At 31.6% G+C, this 16,104-nt stretch overlaps 1 protein-coding gene and 1 long non-coding RNA gene across 12 annotated transcripts in view; one reads left to right on the top strand and one right to left on the bottom strand.

Moving 5' to 3' along the window:
* LOC119835496 (coiled-coil domain-containing protein AGAP005037) overlaps window positions 1-16,104 on the top strand; it is a 139,714-nt gene that overhangs the window by 6,299 nt on the left and 117,311 nt on the right. The window lies entirely within an intron of this gene.
* The window catches only part of LOC119835499, a 54,165-nt gene continuing 42,180 nt past the window's right edge, over window positions 4,120-16,104 (bottom strand). The window contains exons 2-4 of the long non-coding RNA XR_005288055.1: window positions 9,631-9,699; window positions 6,473-6,637; window positions 4,120-5,023 (exon numbers count right to left, since the gene is read on the bottom strand). This is a non-coding gene — a long non-coding RNA (uncharacterized LOC119835499). The remainder of the gene's footprint in view (window positions 5,024-6,472; window positions 6,638-9,630; window positions 9,700-16,104) is intronic.

The raw sequence follows: 16,104 nt of genomic DNA, 5'->3' as shown, positions 1-16,104 counted from the left end.
AGTTACTTACTACCTACTTACTGCTTTATAGTGTAAAGTTAGATATTAGCATGGCTTACTCGAAAACAACATTTATCTGCGTCGTAAGATTACACGATGTCACGGGATGAATAAGAAAAATTTAGATTCACAGCTCCTCCTCAAATCGTTGAATAATACATTAGTGCAAAATTTAAAGTAAATCCATGCAGATGTGAGTTTAGCCCGGATATCCATGGAGACAAATAGACAAAAATTCTAGAAACTATATTGTTGACTTAAATATCGATAGTAGATCGCGCCCCAAGTTCTATTTAAAAAATATTCAATGTACAATTTTGACTTTTCTACGATTTTATTTTATACATAAATTTATTACAATTGCTTAAGATTTTTTATTTACCTACTTAGCTCGTTTTTTTTATAATACAATCTGCCAGAATATTTTCTCTCATATTTATTCATATATTACAATTGTTATTGATGTATTTGTTTCAAATTTGTATAAATTTTAAGACTAAAATAATGCTGGATGTATTATTTAAAAAAGACGTTTATGAGAAATGATAATGACCTAATTTTGGGAAAATTATGTTAGAATTGTATTGTTAAGTAAAATTGCACGAAGGTTACTTCAAACACGATAAGTATTATCAACATGGTGCACTGAAAAATATTTGATAAAATCGACAAAAATAGAGCATTTTTATTGACTTTATCAAAAGTGCAATGAGTATTATAACTGATCCACCCTAACCTTGACCAACTTGTTCGCGGAAAATATCTGAAATATTTTCACCTCAACCTAGTTACTAGTTAGTATTCTGTGCCTCAACATAAACTATCGCATTGTATTAAATGAACTTTACCGGCTTTTTTAGCCACCTTAATATGTAACTAAAACTAGAATGAGTACTTTATTTTATACAAGAGAAATTAATCAATGCATATGCATAATAAAAGAAATCAAAAAATCTTTTTCAAAAAGAATAATTGACATATGGAGGTTTTTAGAACCCAAAAAAATGGTTAGAAATATTTTCTGATTGTCTGCTTGTCAGCTTGTATGTGCGGCAATCACATTAAACCCAGGTTTATGACAAAGTATCGTAATCTATATATATAAAAGAAAGTCGTGTTAGTTACACTATTTATAACTCAAGAATGGCTAAACCGATTAGGTTGAAATTTGGTACAGAGATAGTTTTAGACACGAGAAAGGACATAGAATAGTTTTTATCCCGGAAATCTAACGGGAACTATCGAGTATAACGAGTCTATCTTATCCGTGACTACGCGAGCAAAGCCGCGGGCGGAATGCTAGTACTTAAAAAATCCTAGTGCCTACTACAGTTTTATTATTATTCATTATAGGCCATATGGAAGTTATTTAACATCATAAAGTTTAATTGAATATATACATTTTGAGTTTCAGTATATTCGCATTATCTTTCTCAAAAACAAACAAGCTTTATTGAGAATACATCCACGCGATAACTCTTGTGATTATGCATATTGACACGAGAAAGAATCATTTTTAGAAACTATTAAACGGCCTTAATATAATATCGTAAAAATGAAGAATTGTGAAGTGTTTTTACAATCATTCTTATTAAATGGCTTGTGATTTCTAATTAACTGTATATTAGAATCTTATTCACCGAAAATCTCAGCCCCACTAGTATGGTTTTCATGTTTTAACAATTACATTTATATATTAATATATTATAATGATTAGATAGGTGATAAAAATCTCAAAGTGTTGAAGAGTAGTGCTTCATTAAAATAGATATTGATAATTACTCATTCGCTGCACTCTATTATGATTTATTATGAATGCAAATAATTCTAAAGAAACAATAATATACTTCAATAAATTTTAAGTTTATCAAGAATTTACTTTTTGGTTTTTATAAGTATATAATTTAACAGGAACTAGTAAAAATTACATTAGAATATTAAAAGTATATTCTTTAATCATTCTATATCATATCATATATATTTGTTTATTTATTGTGTCGATGTAGCCATTTTTTTCTTTTTGTGAAATAAATAAGTATGATATCGCGATTAACTAATGTAACAAATACTATTATAATCAATTTCCATTGCATATTAAAAAGAATGTTCTGAAAATGTATAATATAACCGCGTTGGTAAAACTTTGTATTACATGTTATATTTGAAAAGTACTATTTTTTAAGATAATATGTGTTTTGTTTTGTATTAACCTAATTTGTATTTGACATTGCAAGCATTTTTATTTTATGATACGTTGTATATATAGGTTGGGGTTATAGGCGCTGCTGTTTTAGAAAATATAGTGAAAAAAGTGATGAATTAATCTCAATGACTTAATTTCAGCGAGATCATATCAGATAATATTATATTCTATTCACCCGCCACCGCAGTGAATTCAAATAAACGTTTATTAGGGCAAAGAGAACAATGTAGTATGGCAAGAGTAAATAAAAACGAGAAATTGATGTAAAATAGAAATCGGAACAAATGAAAAAAATATTATTCAATGCGTACCTATCTATGCCTTTTAGATGTTAATAAATAACTCTGTGGGTGGGTGGCTTCACAGTGACGTCAGAGTTGCGTCATTGATTACGTCGCCCCGTAACCTTGTAACTCAGCTGTAGCTGACGTCACAATATTCTGATAGCGTAAACATTGCTCGATTTGTAAATGACAACAACGCAATACTACTATTTATCCTTATCCTTTTTTGTTGCATTCTAATTATTATAAGCTTTATTTGTGTTAAACTCGTCAATTGTCTTATGACTGATTTTCAATTCAATATTTTTTTTTTTAGTTTAATTTATGAAAAAGGGATTTACTTATTATACGATATATATACGATATTTACTATTTAATAATAAAGGAACTTGACTTTGTTCATAGGTAATGTTAACACGAATAAAACAGAGATTAGGTTATTTACATATTTAAATTGACGTATTAATTTATATATTCATAAACGAGGGTGCGTGGGCAAAACTTAATTTATTAGTAATTTCTTGATCTATATACTATTACTGAAACATAAATATTAATGAGCGAAATTCAAATTTACGAAGTTTGACAAAGTTTTTAAAAGGGTGTAATGTGGCATAAAATGTAAGAACTTGTATTTTTCTCGGATGTAATGGAGTTAGAAGAAAATTGAAATGGTTACTTGTTACTTGGATACCTACAAGCTGTCAAGCTGCTCTTTATTATCTTACTACTATATCGAACTCAAAATTAATATCTTGGTAAATAGATATTTGACAACAGATTTTTTAAAATTATGAATAGGTAGGTAGCTTTAAGTTTTTAGTTTTGCATAAAAAGTAATAAGTAATACTTTGTAAATGATTCGTACTTTCTTTCACATATTGAAAAATTGTTCAAAATCGTATTATGATTATACTCGTACAGCATCACAAATAGCCAAACTATTAAAATCTATTTATTATAATCAGATATAAATAACGAACAGTATCCTAAATAGCGAGTTTCAATTACACTAGTTAATAATATATTATTCCTTTTAAAATTCACGCAGACTGATTACGCATTGAGTCCGACGAGTGAGGGTGGAATTCCAACCACCCCCGCTGCCGGCCTCGCCCGCACCCTCTCCCCACACCCTTTCTCCCGTTCCCCCTCCCCCGCTCTCACCCAGACAGCGCGCGTCGCTTCACGTCGTACATATTCTGTATTATAGCGATTTGCGACTCAGTGGCGCCCTTGCAGTGGTTGTGTTCTAGTGTTACATTCAAGGCTTATTTTACTATACACAACACATAATTATAATGTCTTAAAAGTAAGATACTTACACTGGCTGTTGGAAAACATAATTGAGTCCATGAGTGTCTGTAAGGAAGCTTAAAGCTAAATACAAGTCACATGTCTGAAAATTGATTACAATTATTGTGTGTATTTTTTTATTATCTTTAATAATTAATAATTTTCTTTCTTTCAGATGAGAAAATAAAAATGTTGTAAATATGTTTAAAATGTATTATTTTCTTTATTTCATTCCACAAAAGGATTAGTATATTTAAATTTTATTTCCATGATAAATTAATATTAGTTAATGATGTATATTTGTAAAAAAAATTACTAGAAATAAATAGTACAAAATTCACAAAGATATATATTATTTATTAATAAAAAACAATTATTTCTTGATTATAGTGTCGCTTGATATTACCCTTGGTAGGATTGCGCCTCGATCTTCTCTCACATGGATTTTTGGGTCATCATTTTTAGCACATGGCATCTGTATAAAATATTAAATGGGACTGGAAAACGCGTTCTGTTTATACGAACTCCGATGCACTATATTTTTCGCGTTGTGTTTTAACCTACTTTCCGCTGTTATATTTGGAAATTGTCGGCTCTCGCTCGGTTCGGTATAGAGCAAATTGATATGGATGTGCTCTGCTCGGAGCAGGGCGAGGAAATGTTTTATGCCGCCCAAACGGATAGCACTGCGCAAGCGCGTAGCTCGAAAATCGTTGGTGTCGTCGGTAAAGTAGGATGCCCACAGCGCAAGGTCGTTGTCCGCATCGATTGTCAACATCAATATGCCGCGCCTGTGCGAGCCCGCGCACGGGGCGAAATAGAACAAAATTCTAACCTCAAATTATAATAAAAACATGCGTATCAGTTTGAAAGTGGGCGTCCAAGGGCGCAGACGGCGCCCCATGCGTCGCGAATCTCGACAGAAGTGCGTCGATATAAACACGCAACAGCTTAAAAACACCAAATACTGTGATATCAAGCTCCAAATTTTTATGTTAGGTAAGCTCATTGGAGCTTGTTATCGTATGCGCTTACCTCAGCGTTATGTCTAAACACGGCGAGATGCCGCGATACGATGTTTGTTTTCCGTTTAGAAGCATGGGTGTGGTTCAATGGAATTTACGCTAGTGTGGACGTCGGGGGAGAACGGGGGGTGAACACGTGATGTATTGCTCCAGCACAGCGACGCCCACCCCCGCCAGCGGGAGTGACTATGCAATTTCGATTCTGCGCAGTGCATCTAAAAGTTTATCGTAAATTTTGATTGGTCGAAGCAGAAGATGAGTGCATAGGAAAAGCTACCGTATAGCATCTGCATTACGACGTTATAGTATAAGGAATGTATATCGTTTTAATACGTAACCTACAGAAGTTAACAAGCACGTGGCAGAAGTTTCGTGTATTCGAAGTCGTTGACGCGATATCGTTTGTTTCCTTTTTATCGCGTAAAGTCGGGTTGCGATTAGAATGCATTTAAAAACAAATGATTTTTTTTTTATATTTTAGATTCTGCCTCCGTGCTAAAAATATTTTGTCTGACTACGAGTATGAAATTGTTTTATGAACTTTATTGAATGAAAATCCTGTAAGGAATCGTGGATGTGTTTCTTATAAAGGAATATGTAGGTAAACACTAAACGCGGGCGTATTTGTATGGGTATGTAAATATAAAATATTTAATCATTTGCCAATCCTACGGTCGCAGCAGGCAATGCAATATTTATGTAATAATCCGTGGGTAACTGACACCACAATTACTAATTATAATAATTTAGATTAAGCTTTAGCGTAGTATGCGACATTCTTTAGAATATGGTTTGTTTTTAATTACAAAATCTTATTAATTTACCTGTTTTTTTCATTTTATATCTTATATAATGTTGAAATTATAATATTTATTAAAATTATTGATTGAGGCATGCGAAGCGATTTAGTGAAAAATGTAGATTTATAAAGAGGGTCACAAATGTAATAATAATCTACAAATAACTCCATTCCATTGGAATGTATGACGAGTGTCTACAAATCATTGTATTATTTCGTTTTGTTTAATTTAATTATATTAAACGTGATCATTTATTTGTGAACCTAGTACCAAATGTATCAATTAAGATAAATTTTTAATAAGGATCCATAAAATAGGTACTTCAATAAAATTTTTATTACTAGGTTTCAATAGTAGCTTTAATGATGAATTGGTTTCACTACAAAGATTCACATTAAAGATTCGAAAATATGAGACGAATTTTTGATTTTATTCGTCAATATTTTTGCATGTAGGATAATTGCTACCTACATGGCATGCGCGACCTTTGGTCCTATCCAATTTTGGCTAAAACTCACTCTTATATTATTGCACCTTTACGGTTTACCCTATTTACGTAGCCATGTTATTTAGTACGTAGGTACGTAGTGTCTAGTAGTTATTTAGTAGAATAAATACTAGACTTAATTAAATTTATTTCGGAGTTTGTGTGTTTTCACAAGGGTTTTACGTTTAATGCGAATTTAGTTAATTTAGGTAGGTTGGTATTATTTAAACATAGGAAAATTGTTGAAAGCAAGACCGTTTTGCACAAGCCCGGCATTTTGGTGCATAAAACCAAAAAATAAGATATATTAGAAAGTGGGACCCGAACAGTTTTTTAAATGCACTTCAGAATTTAATTTGGTATGTAGTAATACCTACCAAACTTCTATCATAGTAGAGTATTCACGTGTGCGGTACTCAAGGTCGTCAATACGCTGAAAGACTGCTCAATACGAGAACAGCTGATTGGCCAGACTGGATTACATGCCCTCACGTGGTTGTACTTCCACTCGCATTTAAAAGATGTCCTCTTGTGTAATGATACTGAAATTGATAAATTAAACATTTAGGGTATATAGTAATTTTTGTCAAAGATAAGGATATAAATTAAAGAAATAATCTCAAGATTTTAAGTCACGGACCTGCATTTGTGAAATTGCATCGACTTATATCTGATTAATTTGTCAGGCTTATGATAAACAAGCATTCCCGTATCTAATAACGCTGGAATGGTCATTCGAGTGCTATATGTGAAGTTTAAAGGTAGATAAACAATACAATAATAATATCTTCCATAAATTGTGACAAAGGGCTAGTGAAATTGTCTAAATAAGTGACTAGAAATGAGAGGTAATTACAAAAATTTTACTATCTACATAATATTATTTATCAGTATTAGTTAGTTTAAAAAGGTTATTTATCCAAGAAAATTTAATTGTCACAATCGGTAATTAGAATTACCTTTGAAAGCTTAATGAAAACGTAAAGTAATGAAATAAAAGTTTTTAGAATTTCAAATAGTATTTTCTTGAAACTGTATAATATAGGTAAAACAGTACAAACGTAATAAGCCATAATATTAATATAGATCTATTAATATATATTCCTATACCTACAAATTCTTCAGTGATCCATACACATAATAACAAATCAGCAAAACATATAAAATGAGTAGTAAAAATGGAACATTAACATATTTTGAATCATAAGATAATTCTCTGGCATCAACATATGAATATACGAATAGAAAATTTGTATGATTTTTCAAGAGGAAGTTCTGTATAGATACTGCTTACCGCATCGCGCGATGGTAAAGTAAAGGTGGATGGTAATTTAATTCTGTATTCAGACGATTCAAAAGCGTTTTCTAAAGATGCCTATTTGAATAGATAAATGTGTGTGTTACCTACCGACTGTATGTATTGAATTTCATGAAAATCGGCCAAACCATTCCGAGGAATATGGCAAATAGCAAGTGATAAGACAATTTTGTTAAATAAGTGTTTCATTCGAATACATGTCATCGTAAAATTGTACACATCGTTTGTTTATTCTTTACCTGCAACAGAGAGACTTTGGGTAAAGTACAGTTTCGGCATAAATCAAAACTGCGATGAATTCGCCTTATAGTCTAAAAAATACCACTAACATTATAAATGCGAAAGTTTGTAAGTGTGTTTGTTGCTCTTTCACGCAAAAACTACTAAACCGAGTGCAATGATTTTGGTACGTAGACAGCTGATCAACTGGAATAACATATAGGCAATTTTTTATTCCGATATTCCTACGGGATACGGACTTACGCGGGTGAAACCGCGGGGCGCAGCTAGTAATGTATAAATTACAAACAAATGTTAGGTTCATTGTTATCTCGCGAGTTAGATTATAATCGAACGGTTTTTACGATCATACGGCAACATACATACATAATTAAATCCCTAATAGACGTTGGTGTAGTACCGGCTGCAATAATTATTATTGCAGCTTAAACACCGACCAAACCGTAAATTAAACCGGCCACTTAAAAATTCAATCACGGGGTTGGGTATTTTCACACAGCAGTAACATTATCCGCGCCTCATTATTCACGCGGCTCTCGCAACTGTTCGCAAATTATTTATTCAATACATCATTATTTTTGGTATCACAAACATTTATATACTTTTTTATTATCACAAATTTCTTAAACGGCTTTTAAAAAAACTGCTTAGCGTCGAGTTTTCTTTCTGACTTTCTTCTATAGGTATTGCCAACTTTGAAAAATTTTTCTTTCTTCTGAACGATGTACTTAATATGTTTTGCGTGACAAAACTCATAAGTTCTTCTTCGCTGTTCAATATTCACTGAATTATAACTTTGTAAAAATACTAGCTAAACGTCGCTGTTCAAATACTATATTTTCGCACTCGGCTTCGCTCGTGTATATAAAAGTTTTATACAAAGATTTCCAAGGAGGCGTGTTTCTGTTGTTCATTATTATGAATTCACGTGCGTAGGTTTATTTCATCAACTTATTAGTAACATGTATGGATAACCTCAAAACTTTGCTGTATTCTAATTCTAAAATCTAGCCTGTAATTTGAACTTAATATGGGTCTATCAATATAAAATATTGTCAAAATCTGCCCTGTAGTTTTGATGACTGTCGCACATACAAACAGAAAATTAGTTTTGTTTTAGGATCTATAGAATATCTATTTTGTATTTTAACGACATTTACTGGTTTTAAATGATTTTTGATGTGTCTATGTTAATGGTTTCATTACTGCTTCAAATTCAAACTTACACATTTATTTAATCAATTAGACTTTTTATAAAATCGCTTTTGAATCGTCATAGCGTAGTTTTAACGTTTGCCAATAGTTCGCAAAGCAGTTTCAGAGGAAATGAGTCGACAAGCTCTGTAGGTAATTCCTCTCTTAAAATCATGTCAATGTTACATAATTATATGAACATAATAATAATGATGCCAAAAAACTGTCCCAGTAGTTATATGCATAAGCAACATTCCATGGCTTTTCATCAATGCTATAGCAGGTTCTCTGAACTAATACATTTTTAATGTAGTTTTTAAATTAAGCACTACTACACTCCATAATAATAAGAGGATTTCTATTGAAAAGCGTATACCTTGTCCAGTAAATGAATATTTTAGTTAACTAAGCTAGAAAACAGTTTCTTGTGTAATAAAATATAATATATATAATATGTATGTATAATCAATATAATATGCTCAATCTTGGAAACGTCTCCAACGGATTTTTTAAGTTTTGGGATACCACATATCTCCAATCAATTAGCTATGTTAATATTCTTAGATAACTTACAAACGCAAACTATAAACGTTGAAATTTGGTTAAAACGCAGTTTTATTTATTATGTTACACCAACTTGCCACGATTAAAACACAAACGTAAATATTATATGCCCAGTATTCAACCTGCCTCAATTTAACAATTTAAACAATTCAACAATTTTAATGAAAAAATTATGAAAAAAAAAACAAAAGTGTGATAATATTTATTAAATATTCTTACCTTAATCTTAATTGAAGTTCTGTTTATATATCTCTATACATTCTTGCAACATTGAAGCTCGCAAATATCCTGAAACACAATACAAATAAAAATAAATATTTAAACATACGAAGTTACGTCCATCTGCTAGGTCTACATTTAAATGTGCTAACTATTGTACCTAGTCATTTTTTCTCTTATTCGTATTTAATTTTAAACCTAACGAGTTCCTAATTACAGACATAAATGCACAATTTCGTTCCAATAATATCACAATAGATCTAATCTGCCCTGCGGTTGATGGATTTCAATTAGCATGTACGTGTTTCTATTACATGCTTCGATTAAAATGAGCGATCAGAACACCTACGTCAAAAGGCCAATACGCTGGATAATTTCTGAAATTCAATCTGAGCCTCGACGTATTGACATCCGGGACGGTTGATGGTGAAAATTGTTGATTCTGATCAAATATCGACTAATGGACGATATTGCTTTGAATCGCCTGCAGCGTGGAAGCTATTTCCTGGACACGGAATGTTAAATGTTAAATTATTTACACAGTTAAAACTTTTTTTTTATTATGCGCCATTGCGTTAGTTCAATTTGCAGTGGATAATTATTTTTCAAATGCAACATTAAATCCTTTTTTTTACCGGTATCTTTCTTCTGCCTCTTTTTAAATTTATATGAACTAATTATACAGACAAAAATAAGTATTAATATTATAAAATTGTCTATGCATTTCTAAGTTTGGTGAATATAATAAATATGCAATCTACCAAAATAAGCCCATATAAAACTTCTAATAAATTATATAACTTACTCACCGCGTTTTCCATCCCGTTCCATTCTATTCTTTCAAAATTTCTCATTTATAAAGCATTTCAATGCTATAAAACTGAAAATTAAATCTATGAAACTACTTTAAATTAACGCGTGCGAAGCACATCTTAAATCATTTTTATCAGCGTAAACCTAAACCACTTTCAAATTAACAGAACTTTGTCTAGTTATGGTATATAGGAGGCACCAGCTTACAAACAAAAAAACACTTTAAGTAAATCGGTTTACGCAGTTAAAAGATATGTGGTAGGTAAAGATTGCCTTAATCTTAAAAATTCCTGCAATAAAAGACGTGGACGATCTTAGTTTTACTTTGAGTTCATACTTAGAGCTGTATATGTTTCTTATGTAGACTCTGTAGGAAGCAGTAGTAGTAGTAGTAGTAGTACCCCGTGGATTATAATTAATTGATCAATAAAGTATCCAAATACACATTGGTTCTCTTACAAGTTATAATATGAAACTAAGTAATAAGTAATACCATGTTATTACAAAAGTAACACTAAGTAGAACTTACATGTGAGTTGGTTGCCAAGTGAACTGTGCGATAGACTAATAACATGTTAGAGGAAATTTTTCATTTCATTTAGGTTAATGGAAGTCTTATCGTGGGTTGTTATTTATAGACACAAAAAAATTGATTTCAATAAAAAATTACCAAATATACATAGGCACATAAAAGCGAAACATTAAAAGAAATTCCATTGCCGAGGTGGGAACATAAGTGGCCGAGCGACCATCAGATGAAAAGCGAAATTCGATCGAAGTAATTGTCATTTCTTTCTATTATATAAAATTTTCGTGTCACATTTTTCGTTGCCATACTGCTCCGAAACGGCTTGACCGATACTGATGAAATTTTTGGCCAACATCTATTTTTCATAACCCTAAATGATAAGAGTAAGGCAGAACAGCGTTTGCCGGGTGCAGCTAGTTTTTAATATAATTATTTGAATGCTACGTCAAAAAAGGTACCTATTCATTCACACGCATCTCCGTCATATAGGTCGGAAACAAAAAACTTTTCCCCGAATGTCGCCTCAACAAAAAGAATTATCAAATAGTTAGAAAATAAAAATGTATAATTATTAATTAAGAAAGCAGATATGGTTAAAAATTCAAGACATATATTAAGATATATTTTAAACGATTGTATCAATAAATTCAACTTTGCAGTTTAATATATCGATTGAGTATTATATTGTACTTGGATTATACATACTATCATAAATAACTAGCTATCGACCACAGCCCTTGCTAACTTAGGTTTATATCAAGCTTTTGCGAGAATTTTTAATTTCCTTTTTTACACCTTTATGATTTTTTCTTGTGTAAAATGTAGATCGGCTACGTCCTTAAATGAGGTTTCTGTACTTTATTTAAAAATTCAGTCTGTAGTTAAGGCATATGATATGGTTAACTTTTATCATCATCAGCCCATATATGTTCCCACTGCTGGGACACAGGCCTCCTATGAGGGTTAGGGTTATGAGGAACCCTCATAGGTTAACTTTTATATCGTAATTTATTTATTTACATATAATATAAGGTGTGTGTGCGATTCACACACGATAGAAATGAAACTTCAGTAAATCGACAAAAGAATGCGACGAATATATATAAAATATAAAATAGTATTTATATTTCTGTCTCATTCTTTGCCGGCTTCATTCTACAATTTTTTGTACTTATTTGTGTCTCTTACCTGTCGTTTTTTCCGTTGCATCAGGTTTGAAATTACAACGATTCTAAAGAAGTTTCACTTCAAAATCAACTTGTATTTTGTTGGTGACATTAAATTTAAAACTAATGAAATTAAATATATTATATTATAATTAGCTAACTCGTATTTTTCTGAGTGATTAAAATGTAAGTACGCGTGTAGGCCTTACCTCTATCTACAGGAAACAAACCCTGTAATTATCCACAAAAAATTATAATAATGAGATACGACAAGACTAACAGATTGGTTATTTTCAAAAGATCAGGAAATAAGAACGTGGTTTCTTTGACTGACTTAGTTCATAATATGTTTTTAAAGTTCATGTTTATGTTGTAGTAGTAGAAGGTTTTTGTATGATCAGTGCACTTTACATCCATCTTACATAGACTCTTTATATTTTTAGAAAAATTACCCGTGCACACTTCGTTAGCCGTGACGATATTATTTCTTATAAAAATATACTATTAATCTCAAACACATACAATCTATGTCACTGGAACCTACAGTACTTGTGCTAGAAATATTGAAAAGTTGTTTCAATTGTTGTAATTATCGAGATAGCCTCACACAGACAAATCCGAACGAACGAACTTAACCTTCTTCATAATATGAGTGTAGATTAATTAATTATTGGCGCTTCGCTTACTGTTTAATGTAGTGGAAATCATGTTATGCTGCAGATCGAGAAGGTTCGGTTAAAAAAAATATGATTGTTAAGGGAAGGAAAAAGAACATTGAAGCCAGAAACCTGACGGTACCTCGGAGAGTCTGATGTCTGATCTTTCTGAAACTACATTTGTCTTTGTGCGCGCTGGTAATTTTATGAGGTTTTAAGAAAAATGTGGAAATGGAAAATTTTCCAAATCGTAGCGAGTTCAAAAGATATATTTTTTGCACTCAAACTCAAAGATTTATGCATGTATCTAGATTATCTATAGAAGCGCTTTAAAATTGTCAAAACACTTTACATGTTACCACCAACATACAAATATTAAAGCATTATCTATTGAGAAGAGCCAAAAAGTAGTTGCTCGTTTAAAACCATATTAATTGTAAAGCTTGCATATATTTACATTTTCCATATATAAAGGTAATAAAAATAAGTTACATTACTTATGTTGAAAATGAGTTATTTCAAAGAGCCAACTTAGTAGCCTCCGATTATTAACATATAACTTTTCAACTAACTTACGTAGTTAAGCTGACTTTTCAATTTAGCACTATTAAACTCGTTCATTCTACGAGGAAGTTTATTATTAACTGATACATTGCCCTTGACCCCATGAATGATTTTTTTATACTTTAGAAAGCCGGAAAGCGGCCATTTTAATATTGTATTTGTTTCTTTTGTCATAACAATGCCTGTCACCTATTTTCGTTATTTATGTTTACGTATATTCGTTGTTGGTGATATTACGTATTTCTTATTCGTATTACTAAGCTTAGAATATTCACGATGATGTGTTATTTTGCGCGTGTTTCATTAATTAGTTATAACGAGAATGAAAACTTAATCTTAAGAATTCCACGAATTAGAATATCTTCGACATTCGCACTATGTTGTGATGTTATAATATAACTACGATACGATTGACCTTGATATTTTTATGTAAATACAAGCAAACTTTAAAGTGTTTTATTGAGAACAATTCAGAAAATCAGACTATTCGTTATTGTGTAAGAGTTAGGTGGGACAACGTAAACACCGTACCGACTCTAACTCCTCACCTACCCTATACAGAGTATTGTAACATTCAAATGTGCTGTGACATTTTATGAATAAGACCAATAAAGGATACTAAGTTACATATGAGTCCTTTGTGATACGTGGTTGACGTTCAGACAGACAGAAGATTTTTTCATTGCTTTTTTTGTTTATGTATCTATTTCAAAACTACAGCAATTACTAATTAATTTATTCGGTTATATTTTTTATTTTAATTTCATTAGGGTAGATGTGTGTTAAAAATACTTAATAGTTATATTGCCGTTACATTATAGGCAATATAAATTACGTAGTATAGACATAGGCAATTTTACATATTATTTGTTATTATTAGACTTGTATATGTTAATTATGTAATCACTTTCATATTCTTACTAAATAGTGGATATATAACAATTTTATATTCCCAATTTCAAATAATGCCTTGTGCAAACACGAACAATCAATTGAAATACGATAGCTTGTATAAGTCTTTTATTGTTTGGTTTCAAGTGTTGTATATATTTTTGAATTCGAATTGAAATCGAATATCTCGCAAACCTCGGCCTTTTAGTAACCACAAAATCTATTTTTTGTACCGACACAACGTAGAAACGTTAAACGTGACCTGGTAGGAAACCGTGTGTACCATATTATCATAAAAAAATGGTTGCCTGTAAAGTTTTACGGGCGAAGATTTTACGTGACAACGTCTTTTTCTCGGTAGAATATTTATTGATATGAATATTATTAAATTGCACAATAGGAACAAGGAATTGAATGAAAATAAGAATTGCACAAATTTTAACTATAGAAAATACATTTTGTTTACTAAAAAGACAGAGACAGACACAAGCACGCGCCGATTCAATGCGCCGCAATTCTCTAGAGCTGCGCGCGCGGCGGACCGATCATAGTTCGGTGACTCATCGTAACGTTACCGGGCGTTACACTTTTTCATGAGTGACTCCGAGCCGCAACCTAATTTAAGACGTTGTCACGTCAATATATAAACTAGGGAAACACAAAAAAGAATCTAAACTACAGTGATTATTTCGCCTATGTATTGTTTTCATTGCGCTTATGGTTCGTCCGATAGTAAGCAATCACCTCCCCATATATCTTCCCTCACTTAACTGACAAGGGATGGAAAAAGAGAAAACGGGAGCAAATAATTAATGAATCCATCATCAGCCCATATATGTTCCCATTGCTGGGACACAGGCCTCCTATTAGATTTCAGGCCATAATAAAAAAAATTAATTAGATAAATTGAAAATACAATTTATTTGCTGCACGCTCGCCTGGTCTCGAACTCCGGCCTGTCGATTTTAAGTCCGAGGTTCCCACCACTGAGCCACCACTGCTTCAATGAAATAATAAATTAGTTTTACACAATTATTGTTAAATCACAATGTTTTAAAAATAGCTGTACAGTGTACACGGTACAATTGTAAGCCTAACCTAACCAATTTCATGTTGAGTGTTAACAAAACAAACCACGGCTATTGAAAGCGTAACAGCATTAAAGAGGCGGCGTTGAAAACCTACGAAACGAGCACTAGGAAATTGGATTTAAGGTGTTAAAGCGCTAGATTTACACGCCTTTAGATACGTAGATTGCCTTAATTTAAATGTAGTTTTAGACAAATGCTTACTACTTTAAAATAGTGATATCATTGAGCTTTTGTTATAATGATCAATCGTTGACTTTTCTCCGTCAATAAAGTAATTAAGTACACTTACGTAAGTAAGTACACTATTTAGTACTAGCTGCGCCCTGCGGTTTCACCCGCGTAAGTCCGTATCCCGTAGGAATATCGAGATAAAAAAGTTACCTATATGTTATTCCAGTTGTTCAGCTATCTACGTACCAAATTTCATAGCAATCTTTTCAGTAGTTTTGGCGTGAAAGAGCAACAAACACACACACATCCTTACAAACTTTGTTTTTGTTACTTTCCCATGTATACACCCATTACAATACTTACACATTCAAATTAGTTTTTTTTTTAATATCGATGTTTTAATCTTTACATTAAAATGTTATATTGATAAATAAAAATAAAATATCTAATAAATAATATTCTTTTACATCTGTTGTTTTATGAAGCTTTGTCCCTTATCTATTTCTTCTTAGTACCTCTATATACCTAGTCTTGCCATAAATATTGTAATAAAGAAAAAAGAAAATTGTTAACTGCAAATAACATTTATTACT

Source organism: Zerene cesonia, chromosome Z (genome assembly GCF_012273895.1).
Source record: "Zerene cesonia ecotype Mississippi chromosome Z, Zerene_cesonia_1.1, whole genome shotgun sequence".
NCBI classification, from domain to species: Eukaryota; Metazoa; Arthropoda; class Insecta; order Lepidoptera; family Pieridae; genus Zerene; species Zerene cesonia.
The sequence above is the reverse complement of the archived record's forward strand: the minus strand, read 5'-3'. Positions and strand labels throughout refer to the sequence as shown.